Raw genomic sequence first — 23,067 nt, forward strand, 5'->3', positions numbered from 1 at the left:
AGCCTTATCTTACTCCTGTCTAGATAATTACGTTGTTACCTCACTCCATATCAACAAGCATAATTTTGTTTTGCCTTACTGGTTAATTAATGATAATTTCTCCCTTTTTCTACACAAGATTTCAACTGAGGCAGAGGTTTACCATGCGGTCTTGGCATCTGACAGCCTCAAAGATGTTGAAAAGGTGACTTAATCTCTATTTAATGTTGACATTGACATCAGATATTTTTGGTTGCAAAGACGTTTCACTAGATGCTGATATTTCAGGGAGTGGTATGGATACACAGTCCTCAGTGTACATGTACTGGTCAGTTGTGGACAGTTTGAGGACAGTGTATTTGGACATTATCCCTCCATAGTAAGATTATTGTTAAATGTGACTCTGAATATATGCTGTTAGGTATTTAGCATTATTAGTAGTATCAGCATTTCTCTATAATATTAGAGCCACAAAGATTTAAGTGGAAAAAAATCACTTCAATTCTGTGTTTAAATCAATACTTTTAAAAAACCCAGGCTATTTTTTATCATCCCTGTTTGGATGTGGTTTATCAAATTTAATTGACAGTGACATTAACAGAAGACCAGTACAAATGGAATTCCATGAAATAATGTGTAATCACAAGAGAAAGGAGTTAGGTAATGCAATAGAAACTAAACTGATAGCTTCTTATGTTTTTAGCCATAATACAACAAAATTATTAACAATTTGTGTTAAAACACATTTTAATTTCATTATTGTATGTGTTCACATACGTAAATGACACAGTAATGTAGTGTAATGATAGTCAGTGTAAAAATTCATCTTTGCATACACACCAAAACAAAACAGTATCCATACACAGTCCTTACAGTGTATACACCTGACCAGTACATACACACAAAGGACTTTTTATGTATAACATTTATCCCTGAACATCCATTTCTCAATAATCTTACCATAAATAGATTCTTTGATCCACTTGAAATTGTTATGCATCTAATATTACAATAATATACTAAAGGTGAAAAACCAATATTCAATGGAACCAAATCATTTATAACTTGTCTGTTCAATAAAACACTTAACACTATCCATACACAGTCCTTATAGTGCATACACCTGACCAGTACAAACACACAAAGGACTGTTTCTGTATATACAGTCATCAGAATGTCTTTAACCTTTTCACAAAAACATATAACTCAAGAATATTTTTGTTAAACGTACCTGATTAATGTTGTCTGAGCAATTTTCAGGTATTACAAGTGTCATGTCTGGACAGAACAGGACAGTGGACTTGACAGGAGAATATTTCTCACCAAATAGCTTTATATAAGTATAAGGACTGTATATACAGAAACAGTCCTTTGTGTGTTTGTACTGGTCAGGTGTAAGGACTGTGTATGGATACTTTCAGTGTTTTATTGAACTTACAAGTTATACATTATTTGGTTCCCTTGAAACTTGGTTTCTCACCTTTAGTATATCCTTGTAATATTAGATGCATAACAATTTCAAGTGGTTCAAAGAATCTAGTTATTGTACAATTATTGAGAAATGGATTTTCAGGGCTAAATGGTATACAGAAACAGTCCTTAGTGTGTATGTACTAATCAGGTGTATACACTTTAAGTACTGTGTATGGATACTGTTAAGTTTCGTATTGGTGTGTATGCAAAGATGAATTTTTACACTGACTATCATCATTGCACTATATTACTGTCTCATTTATATCAGTATCTTTACGTTAGTACGTAATTGTATTGTTAGCTTTTAGGATATCAGTAACTATAGTCATTTGTTTAACACTGGATGTCACTGTGCTGAACTGACTCAATTTCTGTGAATGGCTGTACAAATATTCATGTGAACATACTGTATACCTGAAGCCTTATCTTACTCCTGTCTAGATAATTACGTTGTTACCTCACTCCATATCAACAAGCATAATCTTATTGTGCCTTACTGGTTAATTAATGATAATTTCTCCCTTTTTCTACACAAGATTTCAACTGAGGCAGAGGGTTACCATGCGGTCTTGGCATCTGACAGCCTCAAATATGTTGAAAAGGTGACAATCTCTATTTAATGTTGATATTGACATCAGATCTTTTTGGTTGCAAAGACGTTTCACTAGATGCTGATACTTGAGGGAGTGGTATGGATACACAGTCCTCAGTGTACATGTACTGGTCAGTTGTGGACAGTTTGAGGACAGTGTATTTGGACATTATCCCTCCATAGTAAGATTATTGTTAAATGTGACTCTGAATATATGCTGTTAGGTATTTAGTATTATTAGTAGTATCAGCATTTCTCTATAATATTAGGCCCAGCCCAAAATTTAAGTGGAAAAATCACTTAAATTCTGTGTTTAAATCAATACTTTAAAAACCCAGGCTATTTTTTATCATCCCTGTGTGGATGTGGTTTATCAAATTTAATTGACAGTGACATTAACAGAAGACCAGCTCAAATCGAATTCCGTGAAATAATGTGTAATCACAAGAGAAAGGAGTTAGGTATTGCAATAGAAACTAAACTGATAGCTTCTTATGTTTTTAGCCATAATACAAAAATATTATTAACAATTTGTGTTAAAACACATTTTAATTTCATTATTGTATGTGTTCATATACATAAATGAGACAGTAATGTAGTGTAATGATGATAGAGTAAAAATTCATCTTCGCATAACGAACGCCAAAACTTAACAGTATCCATACACAGTCCTTACAGTGTATACAATACTCGATCAATAATATACACAAAGGACTGTTTACGTATAAATTTAATAAAATAATTTTTAATAATTAAATTAATAATTTAAATAATAAATTATTGTGCATTTAATATTACAAGGATATACTAAAGGTGAAAACCAAGATTCAATGGAACCAAATCATTTATAACTTGTCTGTTCAATAAAACAATTAACATTATCCATACACAGTCCTTATAGTGAATACACCTGACCAGTACAAACACACAAAGGACTGTTTCTGTATATACAGTCCTTAGAATGTCTTTAACCTTTTTACAAACATATAAAACTCAAGAATATGTTTGTTAAACGTACCTGATTAATGTTGTCTGAGCAATATTCAGGTATTACAAGTGTCATGTCTGGACAGAACAGGACAGGGGACTTGACAGGAGAATCTTTCTCACCAAATAGCTTTATATAAGTATAAGGACTGTATATACAGAAACAGTCCTTTGTGTGTTTGTACTGGTCAGGTGTATACACTATAAGGACTGTGTATGGATACTGTTCAGTGTTTTATTGAACTTACAAATTATACATTTCTTGGTTCCCTTGAAACTTGGTTTCTCACCTTTAGTATATCCTTGTAATATTAGATGCATAACAATTTCAAGTGGTTCAAAGAATCTACTTATGGTAAGATTATTGAGAAATGGATTTTCAGGGCTAAATGGTATACAGAAAAAGTCCTTAGTGTGTATGTACTACATGTATTGATGTGTATGCAAAGATGAATTTTTACACTCACTATCATCATTGCACTACATTACTGTCTCATTTATATCAGTATCTTTACCTTAGTACGTAATTGTATTGTTAGCTTTTAGGATATCAGTAACTATAGTCATTTGTTTAACACTGGATGTCACTGTGCTGAACTGACTAAATTTCTGTGAATGGCTGTACAAATATTCATTTGAACATACTGTATACCTAAAGCCTTATCTTACTCCTGTCTAGATAATTACGTTGTTACCTCACTCCATATCAACAAGCATAATTTTGTTGTGCCTTACTGGTTAATTAATGATAATTTCTCCCTTTTTCTACACAAGATTTCAACTGAGGCAGAGGGTTACCATGCGGTCTTGGCATCTGACAGCCTCAAAGATGTTGAAAAGGTGACTTAATCTCTATTTAATGTTGACATTGACATCAGATATTTTGGTGTTGCAAAGACGTTTCACTAGATGCTGATATTTCAGGGAGTGGTATGGATACACAGTCCTCAGTGTACATTAATGGGGGAAGAGTTGTTTATAAAAAAAATTTTTTTTATATTTTTTATTTTCAGGGTTAAATGGTATGCTGAAACAGTCCTTAGTGTGTATGTACTGGTCAGGTGTATACACTTTAAGGACTGTGTATGGATTCTGTTAAGTTTTGTATTGGTGTGTATGCAAAGATGAATTTTACACTCACTATCGTCATTGCATTACATTACTATCTCATTTATATCAGTATATTTACCTTAGTAGGTAATTGTATTGTTAGCTTTCAAGATATCAGTAACTTCAGTCATTTGTTGTCCAGTCATTTGTCCGATGATGGATGTCACGATGCTGCAGTGAATTCATTTCTGTGAATGGCTGAACACATTTTTATGTTTACATGTTGTATACTTGAGCCCATGTCTTTCTCTGAAATAGATCATTGTGTTGTGCCTTACTGGTTATTTAATTATTTTTTTCAAATTTTCTACACATGATTTCAACTACGACAGAGGATCATCATGGTACCGTGATAATCTGACAGCTTTAAAGATGTTGAAAAGGTGACTTAATCTCTATTTAATTTTGATATTGACATCAGATCTTTTTGGTTGCAAAGCAGTTTTTACCAGATGTTGATATTTGAGTGAGGGTTATGGATACACAGTCCTCAGTGTACATGTACTGGTCAGTTGTAGACACTTTGAGGACAGTGTATTTGGACATTATCCCTCCATAGTAAGATTATTGAAAAAATGACCTCGTTATATGCTGTTAGTATTTAGTATTATTAGTAGTATCAGCATTTCTCTATAATATTAGATCCACACAAAAATTTAAGTGGAAAAAAATCACTTCAATTCTGTTTAAATCAATACTTTTAAAAACCCAGGCTTTTTTTATCATCCCTGTGTGGATGTGGTTTATCAAATTTAATTGACAGCGACATTAACAGAAGACCAGTTCAAATGGAATTCCATGAAATAATGTGTAATCACAAGAGAAAGGAGTTAGGTATTGCAATATAAACTAAACTGATAGCTTCTTATGTTTTTAGCCATAATACAAAAAAATGATTAACAATTTGTGTTAAAAAGTTTTTTTTATTGCATTATTGTATGTGTTCATATAAGTAAATGAGACAGTAATGTAGTGTTATGATGATAGTATAAAAATTCATCTTTGCATACACACCAATACAAAACTTAACCGTATCCATACACATTCCTTAAAGTGTATACACTTGACCAGTACATACACACAAAGGACTGTTTATGTATAACATTTATCCCTGAAAATCCATTTCTCAATAATCTTACCATAAATAGATTCTTTGATCCACTTGAAATTGTTATGCATCTAATATTACAAGGATATACTAAAGGTGAAAAACCAAGTTTCAAGGGAACCAAATAATTTATAACTTGTCTGTTCAATAAAACACTTAACAGTATCCATACACAGTCCTTATAGTGAATACACCTGACCAGTACAAACACACAAAGGATTGTTTTTGTATACACAGTCCTTATATATATATATATATATATATATATAATATATTTATATATATATATATATATATAATATATTTATATATAAAATATATAAATAAAGATGAATTTTTACACTCACTATCATCATTGCACTACATTACCATCTCATTTATATCAATATATTTACCTTAGTACGTAATTGTATTGTTAGCTTTCAAGAGATCAGTAACTTCACTCATTTGTTGTCCAGTCATTTGTCATATAATGGATGTCACGATGCTGCACTGACTTAATTTCTGTGAATGGCTGAAGACATTTTTATGTTTACATACTGTATACTTGAGCCCTTTATCTTAAATAGACAATTGTGTTGTGCCTTACTTGTTATTTAATGACTTTATTTCCAATTTTGTACACAAGATTTCAACCAAGTCAGAGGATCACCATGCCACTGTGATATCTGACAGATACAAATGTATAACGCAATCTCTAATTCACTGTTTTTGTCATAAAAACTGTAAATATGATGTGGTTTCCTCAGTAATTCCAAGCTTGGAAAAATGTGCCGTGTGCAATGGACCCTATTCTGCCTTGAGATGGATTAGTATTAGATTTTCACGTTATTTTTTTGTGTGCATATTATGAAGTAATTTAGATAGATTTTCAGGATGAAATACATTTTACATATCTCACAAAGTTTGACATAAAGAGCAGCCCAGAAAACAAGCACTCATAAAAACGCACTATGCTACCTTAAACATAAAAGAATGATCCCAGTGAGATCCATGCAGTTAGTTTTACACATTTTAAATATGGCAAGAGAGAGCATTAGCATTTGATCACTACATGGTATTTTCCAGTACAAGTACCGACAGATCGGAAATCAAGAGGAGAAAAAGTCAGATTTTAAGTTGTCGATTTAGTAGGTAACAACATTTCTGTGCATAGGTGTTAACTCTAGGCATGTAGATTTCCACTGACTTGACCGAATATGTTTTATCACTTTGTAGTGTCTCCTGGAAATTGCCCTGAGAGACAGGATCAACCAATGCAACAGAAAAGGCAGTGGTCCCCAAAAGATGTTGCAGCTATGATGAGACATTTTTAAAAAGCACAGTGCCAACGGAAAACTGGCCACAAGAATTGAATGCCAGCAGTGCAAGAACGCTGAACACCCTGCTCTTGATAGGCAGTCACTTCAAAACATCAGAGACTTTGTAAGAAATCGGGGCAAAACTCTGAAGAAGAAAAGCCGCCAATAAAGTGTTATGTTGCCGTTATGATGCAATTATGTTGTAGTTCTTTGTTGTTCTTAAAAAGGGGCAAGTTTCCTCTGATGAAAATAGCACCTTTTTCACTGACTGATGTAATTTGTCTCTATGTATAAGCTTGTCTTTTACAAGGTCATACTGGATGTAGATTACCAGTCATATTCGCCAATAGTATTAGATTTAAAGAGACCACTACACTTTAAAGTGGTCATTTTACTGTATCAGCAATGTCATTGCTGCATGTGTACCGTATTAAATACAATTTGTATTAGCAATGACTTTGAAGTTTAATCACTCATGCCCTCAAATGGGCAAAAGACATAAAGCAGACAAAAAGTAAGTGGGTGCATACATTGACCTATCTATATATATATAAATATAAAAAGAGAGAGAGGCTCTTATATAGAGAGTTATATTGTCTGTTAAAATCTGTCCTCATATGTTAGGTGTGTCCTTTTAATGCACAGTGCCTTCACTTAAGTGTATGTGTTTGGACATGTTCCATTTAATCATGATTGACCCTTTAATGCACTTCAGTGACAGTTTTGTGTGTTGTATAGCTACTGTCCCTCACAAATTGGGTTAGTCCTTATAATTTCGATTTGTGTCAGGGCGGGGCTTATGCACCTAATTAACTTCTGTCCTCATAATTAGGCATGTTGTCAGGTTGTTACATTTTCAGTTGTGTTGTGTGTATTCAATATTTGAAGTGGAATTTGTGTTGTATGCTTAAAACAGATTTTTTGATATTAACCACATCTTTGTGAAGCAAGTGGAAAGGGGAGCCCCTCTAATTGTAGCAAAAACCTGTTTGGGCAGCAGTGTCCCTTCAGTACACAAAAACCCGTATGTGTGTGTGTGTGTGTGTGTGTGTGTGTTGTGTGTGTGTGTGTGTGTGTGTGTGTGTGTCCCACGTCATAACGATAACAAGCAGTTTGGCTGTAACATTAAAGTTAGTGGCTGTCAGGTAACCTATCTGTTTAAGCTTACATTGAAAATGCTAGCGGTTAGCCTGTTGGGTAGCTGAAAAGTCTGTGGGATCTATAAAATCAGTGTTGATACAAGCATCAGTGTTCCTATGAATGGCTTAATTAGCTTCTCTGTTGTATTGCTTTTCCAGGGCATATACTACTCTCAGCTTTACTGTAGCTTTTGGGAAGGTTATGGTTATAGTATTTAGCAGACACTTGTGTCCAAAGCGACAAAATATGAATCTTACAATAGTTAAAATTAACAGTAAACTGTTTTAAAATTGCTAGCGCCAATATTAAGCAAAATAGTAATAATAACAATAATGGCAATACAATATCAAAAAATAATAAAAATACCATAAATATAGAAATCATAACTCTAAGAATGAATGAATTATTTAAGTGTAAGATCAACAGATAAGTCTTGAGACCCCTCTTAAAGGATCCAAACGATCACATGAACGCTGTGTTGGATTCACGTAGGGTACAGATTTGATCATTGGCAAATTATCAAAAGATGTTTTATCAATATTAATAAAGTTATGAATATGGTTATTAATAACTGTATCAAATCGACAAACAATCAAAACGGGGCACCACCCCGTCTTGTCAGGGCCCAATAATCAAACTGTGGAACAGTCTCATTTCTGTAAAAATCCTTTAAAAGGAATTAAAGGAAGGGTGATTTCGAAACGCAACCCGTTCGACCAGCAGTTATCACAACAAATACACAAAAATCAAGCAACTGCTAATTAAGTATAATTGAATTTATTAACGCCACAATTATCAATAGCCAATCAATAATCCTTCAATAATAAAACGTATATACATTTTACAATATCACAACAAAACAAAGCAAAAACAAGTGTTGAGTGTTGTTTTTCCCTCTTAACATTCACCGACGGTCCCATCTGGCCCCGTAGTTCGAATGGGCCCAGCCCTCCCGCCGCGTTTGCCATAGTGATACACAAACAACATGGCAGCCGAACCGGCGCACAGCGGCTAACATTAGTTATTTTCTTAACTACTCTTTTCATTACTTACTTAACCGTAATATCCGGCAAAAATTACCGGCAGCTCACTGTGCTCTGTACCCGCTCAAAGTCACCTATTTTTGGATTACTGAACTACCGCCTCCCTTGAGGAACTCCGATGCGGCTCAACACATCTACTAGCTAAAAGCCACTGATACGACCGAGCTGTGACGGAGGTCTGTAGCGGCTTACAACAACTAGCAATCGCCACTCTGTAGCACGGAGCAACTTCGACGTTTGTTTTACCGCTAGTTACTAATGAAGGAGCTTGCTACAGGTATGCTACACTCATGAGACCATGGCATGTTAATGTACATTACTCAGCAACAGGTGAAAATAGGGGCAAGGTTGCGCGACTAAAGTTAAAATGAATTGATCTTTTACCGAGGAACGAGAAGTGAATTACCTGTATGTGTGAAAACAGCTTTATCTCACGATCCGTTTAGTGGTTTTTGAATATATAACATTATTATATAATTTGTTCAATATATAGCATAATATCATTTTTTCACTCTTTCACAGACTCTTTCATCATTACCCGCCAATCCCAAAAATGATAGGGAAAACACTCAAACCAATATTTACATAAAATTGGCATGAATAATCATAATGGTATACATGCCCCGTGTGTGTGTGTGAGATCTTGTCATTTGTCATCTGCAGATTAATTTTAAGTGGGGGGGGGGGGATCGATTTAAATCATGAATCAGATTCTTTGTGAAAAAATCAGGTTTTTTTTTTGAGGCCATATCGCCCAGCCCTACTTCCTACTAACACAGAGTATGTCAGTATTGTTTGGCCCTGAAGCCCAAGTAGTTGTGTGAAGTTACTACCTTAATAAATCAAAAAGCAAAAGGCTATGAATCTGAACAAATTTAGGTATTGCCCTTCTCCAGCTGACCATCCCCAAAATGCACCAGAACACAGGAAATCACATCTACCAAATTCAAAATTTTCTGGGGGAGCACCCAGAAAGCTCATGGGAGCTCCCATGAAATCAGCCATTTTGGGCCACAACAATCTCAAAAAAAAGGCAGCGAAATCCTGGAAGGACTTCCCTTGTGTGTTTCTTCATGTGGCATGGTGCGCATTCTGCAGTGTTTTTTTGTTGTTGTTGTGGTGCGCGTAGGCTACTCCTGATTTTGTCAGTCATCTCATCTCTTATATGCTGTGTCTCTATGATCCTATCCTGTCCTATTCATGGTAGCCTACTCGTGGACATTGCGCCATCATTACGTGCTGTAGTAGGGGGGCCCGCCTTGATAATCCTGCATAGGGGCCCGTGTTGGCCCGTTACGCCACTGAGTACTTTCTTTACTGAACTTCAGTGCGTTTTGTCCCCCACTCTGCTAGTGTTACACAGTCAGGGTCTACACTGCGAACAATTTGCTCCATACGATTAGGCCCTGTACAACTGATCGAATATTAATCATGATCACGATTTGGGCTTCCCACAGTTAAATGAACATGATCTACTGCCATGACTGTCTGAATTCATAACAAATTCCTACATAATAAAAAAATATCCAAATAGTCCAGCCCGACTTATTTTGATGCAAAGATCTGCACGTGGCGCCTGCCTAGATCACCTGGTAGAACGCGCACCCATATGCGGAGTCTCGGTCCTCGACGCGGCAGCCACGGGTTCAGTTCCGACCTGCGGCCCTTTGCTGCATGTCATTCCCCCTCTCTCTCTCTCTCTCTTTTTTTTTTTTTTTTTTTTTTTTTTTTTTTTTTTTTTTTTTTTTTTTTTTTAAAGGCCAAAAAATGCCCCAAAAAATAATCTTAAAAAAAAAAAAAAAGATTTACACATTAGCCGGGATGAAGCACAAAAAGAGAGTGAAAGCAGCACTCTTGCTTATTTAAATGTGAAAGTGCAAATATTGTGTTACTTAAACTAATGAATAATCGTGGTCTCAGTATTGATCAAAATAATCTTAAATTATCATTTTAGCAATAACCTTGCAGGCCCGAATTCATCTGGGTGTTCATTATATCACTCTTGCAGTGCTTATCAGTATGCTATTGTGGTCCTGTAAAAGGCCCTCATATTTTCTGGCATTATACACTCATACAGAAAGAAATTATTCTACATAATAATGACCCAAGCTGGATGACAAAAACTATTAAAATCCAACAGCATGTTTAATAGCTGGCAAGAGACACCAAAGACTAAATGCATTATTTAGCTTTCTCCCAATGTAGGCCGTTTCTTAGTTACCTCATTAGGCATAAAATAACTAATAAGAAACTCATAAATGTAGCGCTTATCAGAATGTTTATGGATGTTTTGTGTATACTTTTTAACTCCATGTTGCGCGTCTTAAATATTAGCCTCACACAAATATCAATGTATAACATCCTGTCTAAAATAATTTCAAATATGACATGACAACATGTGCTTCACAAACTTTGCGACATATGCAGCATCCGTTTATTAATATCACTAGTGCAGTGCCCGTTCAAAATGTGCCTGTTTGGAACGGCCGATTGCTCAGCCTGTGGTATTGCTGCTTGTAGAATTCATCAAAACCAAATTGTAGCCTACCCCAAAATGACTTACAGAAGAACCCCAAACCACTTCAAATGCAACTGCCCTGTATACCCTACTACTAACTTACTGATTTACCTGACAGAGAACATTGCAGATTCAGAATGTAATCACAAAATATCACAATGAAAATGTGGATTAATCAAACATTAACCTCATGGACTCATGGCAGTCGTAGCAAGACACCTGTCAAGTTTGAAATCCATCGGACTAACGGTTCGAGAGATATGCGCATAACACCCACTCACACACATACACAGAGACACACACACACAGACAGAAAGACGTTCCTGCAATTTATAGACAAATAAGCAAGAGACCACCACTCTCTCTCTCACTGGAAAAATGACTTTGGCCAAGTTTTATTGACCAGATTACTTAGACAAGTGAAGTGATAAGAAACACTGAAAAACCTTTAGCACAGAAAAAAAACACTACACTGCACCCTCTCAACACAAAACAGAAAAACAAAAGTTAGAGAGGTTAAATAGATTTGAAAACCCCTGATGCAGAAAAGGAAATCATGTGTATGAGTATGATAGTGATTGTCTTTCTGAGGGAATGAGTATGGGTGGCTGGGTGTTTATTATAATTTAATCTTCTATCAAATTAATTTGCATTCCCGTGCGTTATCTAAGAAGTCTTTCATTTGTTTTAACATTTGTTTCAACAATCCCTTTAGGATTTCACATACCTCACAGTGGAAACGTCACTGCAGAAATACTCACACGTCCTTAGTATTCACACAAGTGCCACTGCATAAACAGGTAAAGGAAACAGCAACAGATGAGTGAGAATGGGCTTTATAAAAGACATCATGATGGTGGGCATCAGGAGGGCTTTGAGCAACAGCTGTCTCAAAGGGTGTTCAATCAAAAAAGCAGACCAAAATAAGACTTCTACTAAAACCATTTTCCTGGTGGGAGGTAGCCAGGGGCTATCTATTAATCTGCTGATTACTTCCGCGATTAATCAGGTAATTGTATTTAAACAGCGCACCAGAATTCCCACTTGCCATTGTAATTGTTTTCAATGCTCGCATGCTTTTGCATTGCTGAGCGCCTCACGCTTTTTTTTTTTCGCTCTGAGTTTTTAGTTTTTTCAACTCAAGGCGTTCACGGCGCTCCTGCAAAAAAAAAGCGTGAGGCGCTCAGCAATGCAAAAGCATGCAAGCATTGAAAACAGTTACAAACATCAGAACAGTTTTCTGTCCTGTCCAGTTTTGTCTTCATAACCTACAATATTGTCAATATTGACATATCCAAGTCTTAAAAATATTATTATTTTAAAATATAGTTTGGTAATAAACATATGAATGAGATTTGGAGATTTGGTTCGGTTTCTTAAACTGATGGTGTAAACAGAAATGTACAAATCTAATGTAATTCATCTGAGGGAAGAACTGAATAGGGCCAGAGAGTTAACTGTAGAGGCAATACTGCATCCATCACTTTCTCCATGATAATCCGTCCATCCCACAAGACTGGATTTAAACTCAAATAACATTCGTTGCCATTCTCTCCATCCCTAGACTCTGCATCACCATTACGGTAATGGTGTTCAGTTCATATGCTCGCTAAAAAATGGATTTAGGAACCATTAGCTTATTAGGCGCAAAATGACATTATCTCCCCTCAATGTGAACTCTGTAGCAGCCATTTGGAGATAAATTATGGCGTAGCAACACCCCCTGATCTGTCAATCAATCCTCTTATCAGTGTGTCTCCCGCAGGGATTGCAATCACCAATTCATTGCATACTTTAAATGAATGAAGTGCACTGGCTGATCCATGCAGCATGTTTGTAAGGATTAATCCAACTGATATTATAAGTATTAGAAATGCTTAACTAGAAAAAATGGATACAAAAAAAAACTATAGGGAAAAAAAAAATTTTTCTCAAGTGTTTATACATGTAGAGTTCAGTCCAACCTTCCAATCACCAGACATTGAACTCTTAACTTAAAAAAAAAACTGAATGGCATGAGTCTTGAATGCACAGCTTCAACTAACAATTCTTTTTATTATCAAATTACCAACAGGCAGTGTCCACACTGCTCGTTTTGGTCTGATCAACAGTTCAAAACACATTTGTATTTCATTTACAAGGATTTACAACAGATCAGTGTTCATTTTCTCACCAGAGTTGGATTGAGTTTTAGTTCAAGTGAGTTGTCATTTGATTGTTGTTAGTCTAGTTTTAGTCAACAAAACAAAAAAAAAACATTTTAGTCTAGTTTAGAGGAAAAGACACCGTATAATTGTTCACACACAATGTCTGCTGTGCAGTAACAAACTGACTGGTCCAGTAACTCCAGCTGTCTTTGTAAACTCTGGCTGTTTGAATTGAACACCGTCATTCCTGCTCACCTAGCACTATCATTAGCATTAGCAGCTACCTGTTCTCATTAATTTAGCTGACGCTTTTGTCCAAAGCAACTTACATTCAGAAGGTGGATCACTTCATCACTCACTTCACTCAAATACTGTTCATTGTGTAGATTTATGTTAAAAAAATGGCTAAAACATTACAGTGATATTTCTTTAGGAGGAAGATACAGATGGATTAACCCTGGAACTTACTCATTCCTTCAGATAGCAACAGGAAAGATAACCAACTGACAGTAACATTACTGTTACATCTACAGCACTTGACAGTGTTACCTTAGCCTACCTTTTCATATTCATTCATGTTGTCGTAGTCTTATTTTATTGCGATTGCAATTGAAAATGTGATTATTTACTTAAGATCTTTATCTGCTGTATTATTCAACAAAGACAAACAATAACTAATTGTATAGTATGACCAACACAATATTTGATAGATGAAACATAAACTGTTCTTGTTCTGTAGGCCAGGCCTGTATGTTATTGTATCGATGAAATTAGGTGATGCATGAATTTATATGAATGACATTATTATTTATTTATAAACTACTTCAATCACAGTGGCTGATTTGCCTTGGCCTTGTAAACATGTAATAATTACCATGTCAACACAGAGCACTGACAAATAAGCCAAGTCAAACGAATGTCTTCCTTGTTGACGTGTAATGAAAGTTGCTTATAAAAAAGAAATTGCCATTGCCAAAGTTAATCACTGAAACAGTGAAAAGCATCAAATATTCCCATACAAGAAGCTGGATCCAATGAATATTTGGGATTTTTGCTGTTTTTGATTACATTTATGTTGACTAATTCTTTCAGCATTAGCATATACAGTATACTGATAAAATGGACTGTATATGAAGTGCTTCCAGAATTATGTCCCCCATTTAATAACCTTCATAAATATGGTCTCTCATGGCTACAGATTCACTTTTTAAAATCTGTACAAGATGAGGTGGTTTAAAAACTGAAACTTCCAGTGTGGCCTTGGGAGGATGAATTAGGAATGAATGTTAGCTGCACTCCAAATTGGAATCTCTCTTCTCCTTGCTTCATTATCACAACTTTCTCTTTGTGTCTGCTTGGAGGCTAATTAAGGGGGGACAGAGAGAGCGAGAGAACAAGACCTCACTGATGGAAATCAAATGAGAAGGACAGGAATGGGAGAATAGAGGAATAATTGGTCGTCTGATGAACGCTTACGGTGCCCTTCATGAATAGCGCCAATGCCTTCCTAAAATGGATGAGAGGCGAGCGAGACGAGTACCAGGGACAAACTAGACTTTGTTCTTGTAAAAAAGAGGTGTAAGCCAAGTGTAGGAAGAATCAAGAGTGGAATCAGTTTAACTTACTGGCTTGAGTCTTAATAGGTGTCCTTCTACCACCTCACAGTCAGACCACATAGCAAAAACTAGCTTGCCAGCATTTATTCTCTCCCATTTTCAGTTTACACTGCTACACTAGGTAGTCCTACACTCCTTTGGCTTTTATGGCATATCCAAGCAATAAAGCTGCAACTAACAATTATTTTCAGTATTGATTAATCTGCTGATTATTTCCTCAGTTAATTGTTGAATTGCCTAATCTTCAAAAATTCAAAAACACTAAGACTGTAACAGTCGGGAATCCAAAGATGTTCAGTTCACACAATGGTTCACAATGATTCAAATTGAGCAAAACATCAAATTTGAGAAGCTGGAACCATGCAGAGAATAATTGGGCTTTTGTGGGCTTGAAAATAACTAACAATTGATTATTAATAAAATGGTTGCTGAGCAATTTTCTGTCAATCGACTAATTATTCAACTAAAATCATATAAAGTGAACAAAGAAACAAATCCTCACTTGTAAAGCTGATCAACTAATCAGTTAGTCAACCCTTGTGTCAATGGTAAACGCATATAGGGCTGCGATTAATGTTTTATTTTTCTGAAAATTCAAGAAAAGTCAAAAATTGTGAAAGAATGCAATTACAATTTTCTAAAGCCCAAGGTACTTATGCCTGACACCCCTTGGGGGGTATAGGCCGTCGACAAAGGACCTCCAGAGAACTTGGTCGCTGGCTGTGACCAGGTATATCTCATCTTTTTGATTTGAGTTTGAGTTGATTTTATTCACAATACCACTTCAAACATTACAATAATACAGTTGGGGTACAAGATCAATTGGGTAGTGTGAATGGGTCCCCCAAAGAAGCTGGGAAAGTAGTGGTACAGATGATGGTATACACAGTTATCACCCGAAACCAGATGATGATGAGTAAATGCACGCAAGAACCGCACCAGTACATACATACTGGTACAAGACTAAGTAACAAGACTACTCAATCTAGAGTTCAGCCTGTTGACAATTTGAAACATAAGGCAGGCATTATGATATTCATTTGCTCAGTCAGTCTTAGTAACTCAAAGCAGTGGAATAGAGGGTGGGTGGGGGAATTTATCTCTGACCAGGTCAGAGCCCGTATGACTTTCTTTTGCAAGGATATAAGTTTTTTAAGATGGCTGTTGAAAATGTTACATCATATCACATTACAATAGTTAAGGTGTGGTTCAAAGAGAGTTTTATACAACGTGAGAAGGGCAGACAGAGGCAGGAAATGTGTGATCTTATAGAACAAGCCAACATACTTGGACAGTTTGTTTACATGATAGGCGATATGACATTTAAAGTTGAGTGAGTAGTCAATGAGGACCCCAAGGTATTTTGTGGAATGCACTCTTTATCTCCTGCCATTTTAATCAGGCAGTGATCAGTGTTTTTAAATTTTTTGAATAAAATTTAATTTGTTTTGCTGACATTTAATGACAGTTTATTACATTTAAACCAGGAGTCCACTTTGGTTAACTCTGAGTTTACTATATCTTGTAGAATAAGTGGGTTCCTGTGTGATGTAAACAAATCAGCAAAAATAATTTTATGAAATATTTTAGAGGAATTTATGAAATCATTTATATATAGAATGAATAAGAGTGGCCCTCAAATGGAACCCTGGGAGACCCCGAAGATCATGGGCTGATAAATGGAGTTATGATCATTGACATGGACATACTGTTCCCTCTTGTATAAATAACTTCTGAACCATTTAAGTGCTAGACCTCTGATACCATAGTGATGCAATTTTTACAATAAAATATCAAAGTCAGTGGTATCAAAGGCTTTTGATAGGTCCAAGAAAATACCAACACCACATTTTCCCTCTTCAATGCAGTCATTAATTTGTTCTATTAGGTAGAGCATTGCCATACAGCTTGTACTCTTTTTTTCTAAAACTGTATTGAGAGGGAACAAGAATATAGTTTATGAAGATAGCCACTGAGTCTAGTGCAGTGTTTTTCAACCTTTTTTGAGCCATGGAACATTTTTGCATAAAAAAAATTCCGCGGCACACCACCAACCAAAAATGTTACAAAATGACACATTGTAGCCTAATAATATCAGAATCTGCATTTTTCCTTTTTAAAAATGTATCCATCGCTTTTGCAAGCTTACATTGATGATCTCGGCCCTACTGTTTACATCCTGTCACTGCGGGATGAGCGCGAAAGGTGGCACAGGGCTCCAGACTAACTTTCTTCACTAGGAGCACAGTGGCCCCCAACTGAAAATTTTAGGGGCACAACCAGAAAACGTAGGGTCACACACCGTAAATCAACATGCTAACCAAATATTCACATTTCTACTAATTTCCACTGTATTACTAATAAATACTTTGATAATAGATGCAGAAATTACAATGTGCTGTTTCAAATTCAGTGTCACTTTTGAAGATGCAACATATAAGGTAAACTGACAGCCCCATCGCTGTCATGACAGTAAAAAATATATATATATTATTTTTTAGCCTATTTTATTTTCATCATGACTGTTTTTAATTGCTCTTTGATGTTTCATGTAAAGCACTTTGAATTGCCTTGTTGCTGAAAGGTGCTGTAGAAATGAAGTTGCCTTGCCTTACAACCTCTGCCTGTCAGTCAGTCACCAGGGCATAGAAACCACTATTGTGCCTGCTCGTCTCCGAGGAAGTGTAACGTCAACAGCAGCAAACGCTGTCTGCGTGAAGTTATGAAAAACTGTAACCACACTTGAAACCACTTTATCGGCATTTCCGTGACTCACTGTGACTTCAACAAAACTGCAGAGCCGACGTAGTTTGCATCGACTGCAGCTCTGCGAGTGTGTGTGTTTATGTCAGAGCTCTGCTCTCTGTCAATTTTCAGAGAGGACAGATAAGCTTGCGCGTACGCGCTCTCAGGTACCGAAATTTCAACGTTTAACGTGTAAAAAAAAGGGGGCAAATTTACTGGTCGCACACGTGCGACTGGATGTAAACTTCAGTCGCACACTCTCAAATTTTGGTCGCAAAATGTGACCATTTGGTCGCAGTCTGGAGCCCTGTGGCAGTAATTCTATTGTCTTTAATCAAAAAGGTCATTATTGCACTATACTGCCACCTACTGGTACAGAATAGTATTTAATTTCTCTGCCAGTCATCATATTGCAGGCACAGATGCGCAACAATGGCAAATTATTTGCAGTAACTCAATAAAAAAATTTGTCGGACCAATTAAAGCTGCAGTAGGTAAGATTGTGAAGAGCCAGGACTTTGCCAAAAAATTTGAACATCGACAACTTCTCAGTCCCTCCTCCCTTTCTGCTGCAGCCCAAACCATCTCCTAAGCCCCTCCCACACAACGGAGTTTGACAGAACTGCCGGCATGTCAGACAACATGTTCAATAACTAAACACCAACACAACGTTAACTTTACTCACCAACAGTAAAACGATGCTAACTAGCAGGCTACCGTTAGCCATTTCAGCATCATATCAGACCGACCACTGTGCTAACGTTAATATCATCCTCACCAACGTAGCTTTGTGGACTTTTGACTACTAATAACCAAGTGAAAGATAAATCATTCATGGTAATTATGTTACCTGTTAAGAGGAAATGTGGCTACGTCTGCATCCTTCTTCAGATCTTTAAAATCCTGCAGCCACGCCACCTCTGAAAAGCCACTCCATTATTTGAGGAGTTTTGGAAAACTTTTCTGCAGCTCGTGCGCGGGTAGGGGGGAGGGGAGAACGCTATATATGCGTGTGCCTGAGCAGTGATTGACAGGCAGATAGACCACCCCTGTGGCCCTGATTGGAGAAAATCAACCGGGAGCGGTGGAATTTTGCCAATGGCACTACAGGCTGTAGGAGGTGCCAGAGGAGCTGTCTTTTTTTTTTTTTTTTACATAATTCATGTAGTTCTACTGGAACATAGGGTCAGTTTCAGCAAATATGACAGAAAGTTAGTTTTATAAGACTTACCTACTGCATCTTTAAGTAAAATCGGATAATTTCTCACAGCACACAGGACGATCTCTCACGGCACACTAGTGTGCCGCGGAACAGAGGTTGAAAATCACTGGTCTAGTGTATACTACTTTCACCATTACTTTAGAGAAAGTGGGTAGAATTGATATGGGCCGGTAATTGCTCATATCATTTCTGTCGCCCAATTTAAAAATTGGAATTATCTTAGCAATTTTTGTCATTTTAGGTACAGTGCCAGTAAGTAAAGAAAGGTTGATGCAGTGAGCCAGTGGCTCTACAATGACGTTTGCAATGGCTTTCACGATCTTACTACATATTCAATCTACACCAGCGGTGTACGAGCTCCTCAAGTCCAAAATGATCTTGAGGAGCTCAGTACTATCTGTCGGTATCATGAAAAATGAATGAATGTAGCTACCAGAAAGAAAATGCTTGAAGGTGACACCCTGGGGTTGACTTATCGTCTTAGCCAGATTCACAACTATTGAGGCAAAATGATCATTAAAACTGTGTACAAGATCAGCTTTGGCATCACCAAAGTCAGGAAGATTAGTAGGTTTATGTCTCCTGTTGAGGACTTCATTTAACACATTCCATGACCTCCTGCAGTCCCCATGTGAAGCTTGTAAGAGTTCAGTGTAATGACTTCTTTTGCTCTTTCTTATGATCTGCGCTAGTTTATTTCTATAAGAAATATATTTCTCTTTATTTAAGCTAAAAGGATTTTTTATGTAGGATTTGTAAAGCCTACTTTAATATTTAATAGACTTTAAAAATGTAATAATAAATGTTTTGTCATTATTGTTAATCTCAATAAATAAAGACTCACAGTGGTCATCCTCTAAATAAACATCACAGGTTTTTACTTGGAGACTGTTCTTAACATAGAGGTAGACCCCTCTATTTGGTCTGTTCTTAATGTGTAGATTGTACCCATCGAAGTTAAGTAAATCGGCATATGAAAAATCATTAAGCCAGGTTTCACTACACCCAATAACATCAAAATGACAACTTAAGTTAGACACTAAGGAAGTTAAATCAGAATGATGTTTGTTTAGGCTTCTGATGTTTAGATGTAACAATGAATAATTATATATATCATTTACAAGTTATCAGGGTCAAGAATATTACAAGCAATATTGCCACCCATATCAATACAGTGTTGAGAATGTCCAACGATGTTGAAATCATTAAAACCCATAATATGAACAGTACAGGTTGATCATGGAATTTTCTGGGATTACATAAAGACATTGACGGAGATAGCCGCAAGCACACTCGGAACAAGCAAGCACACGCACATACACACATCACACACACACACAAAGAAGTATTCTGGTACCATTGTGTAAGCAATTTGTACCACACCGCAGTCATCGCCTCCAGCTCGCAAAAATGTAGTTTCTTGAAAATGAAAAGAAAAATGAATGTCTCTCACCTCTCCGCCCTCCCGCCAGGACAAAAGGTTCGATCCTCCTGTAAAGGGGAGCATTAAGTCATGATAGAGAGACTGTCTTCTGTAATCAATAAAAGTAGAAACAAACAGATCACTGCTGTCAATGGAAAACAGAATGAAATAGAAACTCTATTCCAAACGACAGTAAGCCTACTGGCCTGCCATCCTCGTTGCATGGATTTGGGCAAACTATGATCTTAGGTGTTCCGCGGTGGCAAGGAAGCAATGAAGGCTTCAGCCTCAGCTACCATGGGAAAGTGTTTCCTACCTCCCGACTCCAGCTTGACGTAAAGCCTGGCTGGGTACAGCCGGAATTTCAGTTTACCCCTCATGGTCCGGGCATGTCGGATGATCTTGTCCTTTACCTGGAACCTGAGGAGACGAATGATGACCGGTCTTGGTCGCTGGTTGGTTGGAGGTTTAAGTGCCAGGGCTCTACGTGCCAGGGCTTAAATGGAGTTCACACTCCACAGGCGAATCAAGGACCCCTCCAAAGACCTCCTCGAGCATCCTGGCGAAGAAAGCCGTCGGAACCAGGCCCCTCCATGGATTCAGGTACACCGATAACCCTGATGTTGCGCCGGCTCTGTGACTCAAGGTTGAGAACTTTAGTTGCTAGTTTAGCATGGTCTGTCTGGAGCTTGGTGATAGCTTCCTTGGCAGCCTTCAGGCATACCTCTCGCGTGTCACCTTCACTCTCAAGTATTTCGAGTTTCTCAGCGTGTTCTGTTACGGTAGTTAAGACACGGTTCAACTTGGTCTTGAGAGCTGAGAGAGTTTGTTTAAAGATGGCAGTTCGATGAGACTCAAGCAGGTGGGTGAGGGACGCCATGGTGACCGCCTCGGTGTTTGCGTTGGTCTGCACCGCTTTAGTTTTCGGGCATGGTCACAGCAGCTCAATAGCCGATCAGCAAGTTAGTAAATCTACTACTTTGCATAGATTTAGGAGAGAGTTAGGTTACAAACGGTGAGTTTAGAGATAAGCAAACATTAGCAAGAGCGCGAGACGCAGCGTGCTTCGCTTGTTACCACATCACGTGACGTGGTCTAAATATTGGTCACAGTTTGTGGCTTCAGTTGATGTCTGTCTGAAACTCCCTCTGCCAGGTGTTTCTAGGCCGACCTCTCTTTCTCTTCTCCTGGGGGTTCCACGTCAGAGCCTGTCTGGTGGTATTTGACATTGGTTTACAAAGGGTGTGTCCAATCCATCTCCATATTCTTTGTCCAATTTCGTCTCTAGCTGGTGTTTGCTTTGTCCTCGTCCACAGGTCTTCATTTGCAGCCTGGTCTCACAGAATTCCGTGAAATGATCACGAACTGTTAACACCGCATTACGTGGTGGTGGCACAGAATGTGTGAAAATTCGGTGTGGCCAAAACAGAAAACAATGCCAATGTAAAGTCAGTGAGAAGATGACGTAGCATTATGAGCGACTACAGTAGCGAGTAGTATGAAAGCCCGAAAATCCGCATAGGGAGGTTGGTTGGGGTGGTGGAGACATGTCACGTTTCCGTGTCACGTTTCCGTGTCACGCGTTTCCGTGTCACGTTTCCTAAACCCAACCGTAACCGTCCCGTTCTTCTTTTCCTAAACCCAACCTTCCCGTTGTTGTCCTGCATCCCAAACACAGGACTTTCACCCAGGAGACCGGGGATCGTGTCCCGCGTGTCATGTTTCCGTGTCACGTTTCCTAAACCCAACCTTAACTGCCCCGTTCTTCTTTTCGTAAACCCAACCGTCCCGTTGCTGTCCCGCGTCGCGTTATTGTTTTCCTAAACCCAACCATCATAGAAACGTAAGCCCACCCACAACCTTTTCCTTAAGTTAAGGGGCCGTGTTCATTTCACGGAATTCTTCTGTGGACCCATCACAGAATTTTCAGCGATCCATGTTCATTTCATGGAATTCTTTCATGGGCCCATCACAGAATTTTTTGCAATTCCGTGAAACTGCCACAGATTTTTTGTTAAGGGGCCGTGTTCATTTCATGGAATTCTGTGAGATCATGTTGTCATTTGTGATCTTGTCTGGCCAATGGATTTTCAGAATTCTTCTCATGCATCCGTTTATGAAGGTTTGAACTTGTTGTGGAATTTGTTGTTCTCCAGGTCTCGGCTCCATAGAACAGGACTGATTTTACGTTTGAGTTGAAGATTCTTATTTTTGTTTGTTGTTGTACCTCCTTTGAGCGGCATATATTCTTCAGTTGTAGGAAGGGTGCCCTTGCCTTTCCTATTCTGGCTTTGACGTCTGTATCTGTCCCTTCCTCTTTGTTGATAATGCTGTCCAAGTAGGTAAAGGAGTCCACTTCTTCCAGTTGTGTATCTTCAAGTGTTATTGGCTCCCCACTATTTGTGTTCATCTTCATGATTTTTGTCTTTCCTTTGTGTATGTTAAGGCCCACTTGGGCTGATGTTTCTGCGAGTAGAGTCGTCTTCTCTTGTATCTGATGGTGATTGTGTGAAAGTAGTGCCAAGTCATCTGCGAATTTCGGGTCTTCTTGTTGTGTCCATAATGTCCAATGGATTCCATTTTTCCTTCCTTCAGTTGCAGTTTTCATTACTCAGTCGACGACTAGGAGAAACAGGAATGGGGATAACAGGCAGCGCTGTCTA

The sequence above is a fragment of the Perca fluviatilis genome, chromosome 3 (genome assembly GCF_010015445.1).
Source record: "Perca fluviatilis chromosome 3, GENO_Pfluv_1.0, whole genome shotgun sequence".
Taxonomy (NCBI): domain Eukaryota; kingdom Metazoa; phylum Chordata; class Actinopteri; order Perciformes; family Percidae; genus Perca; species Perca fluviatilis.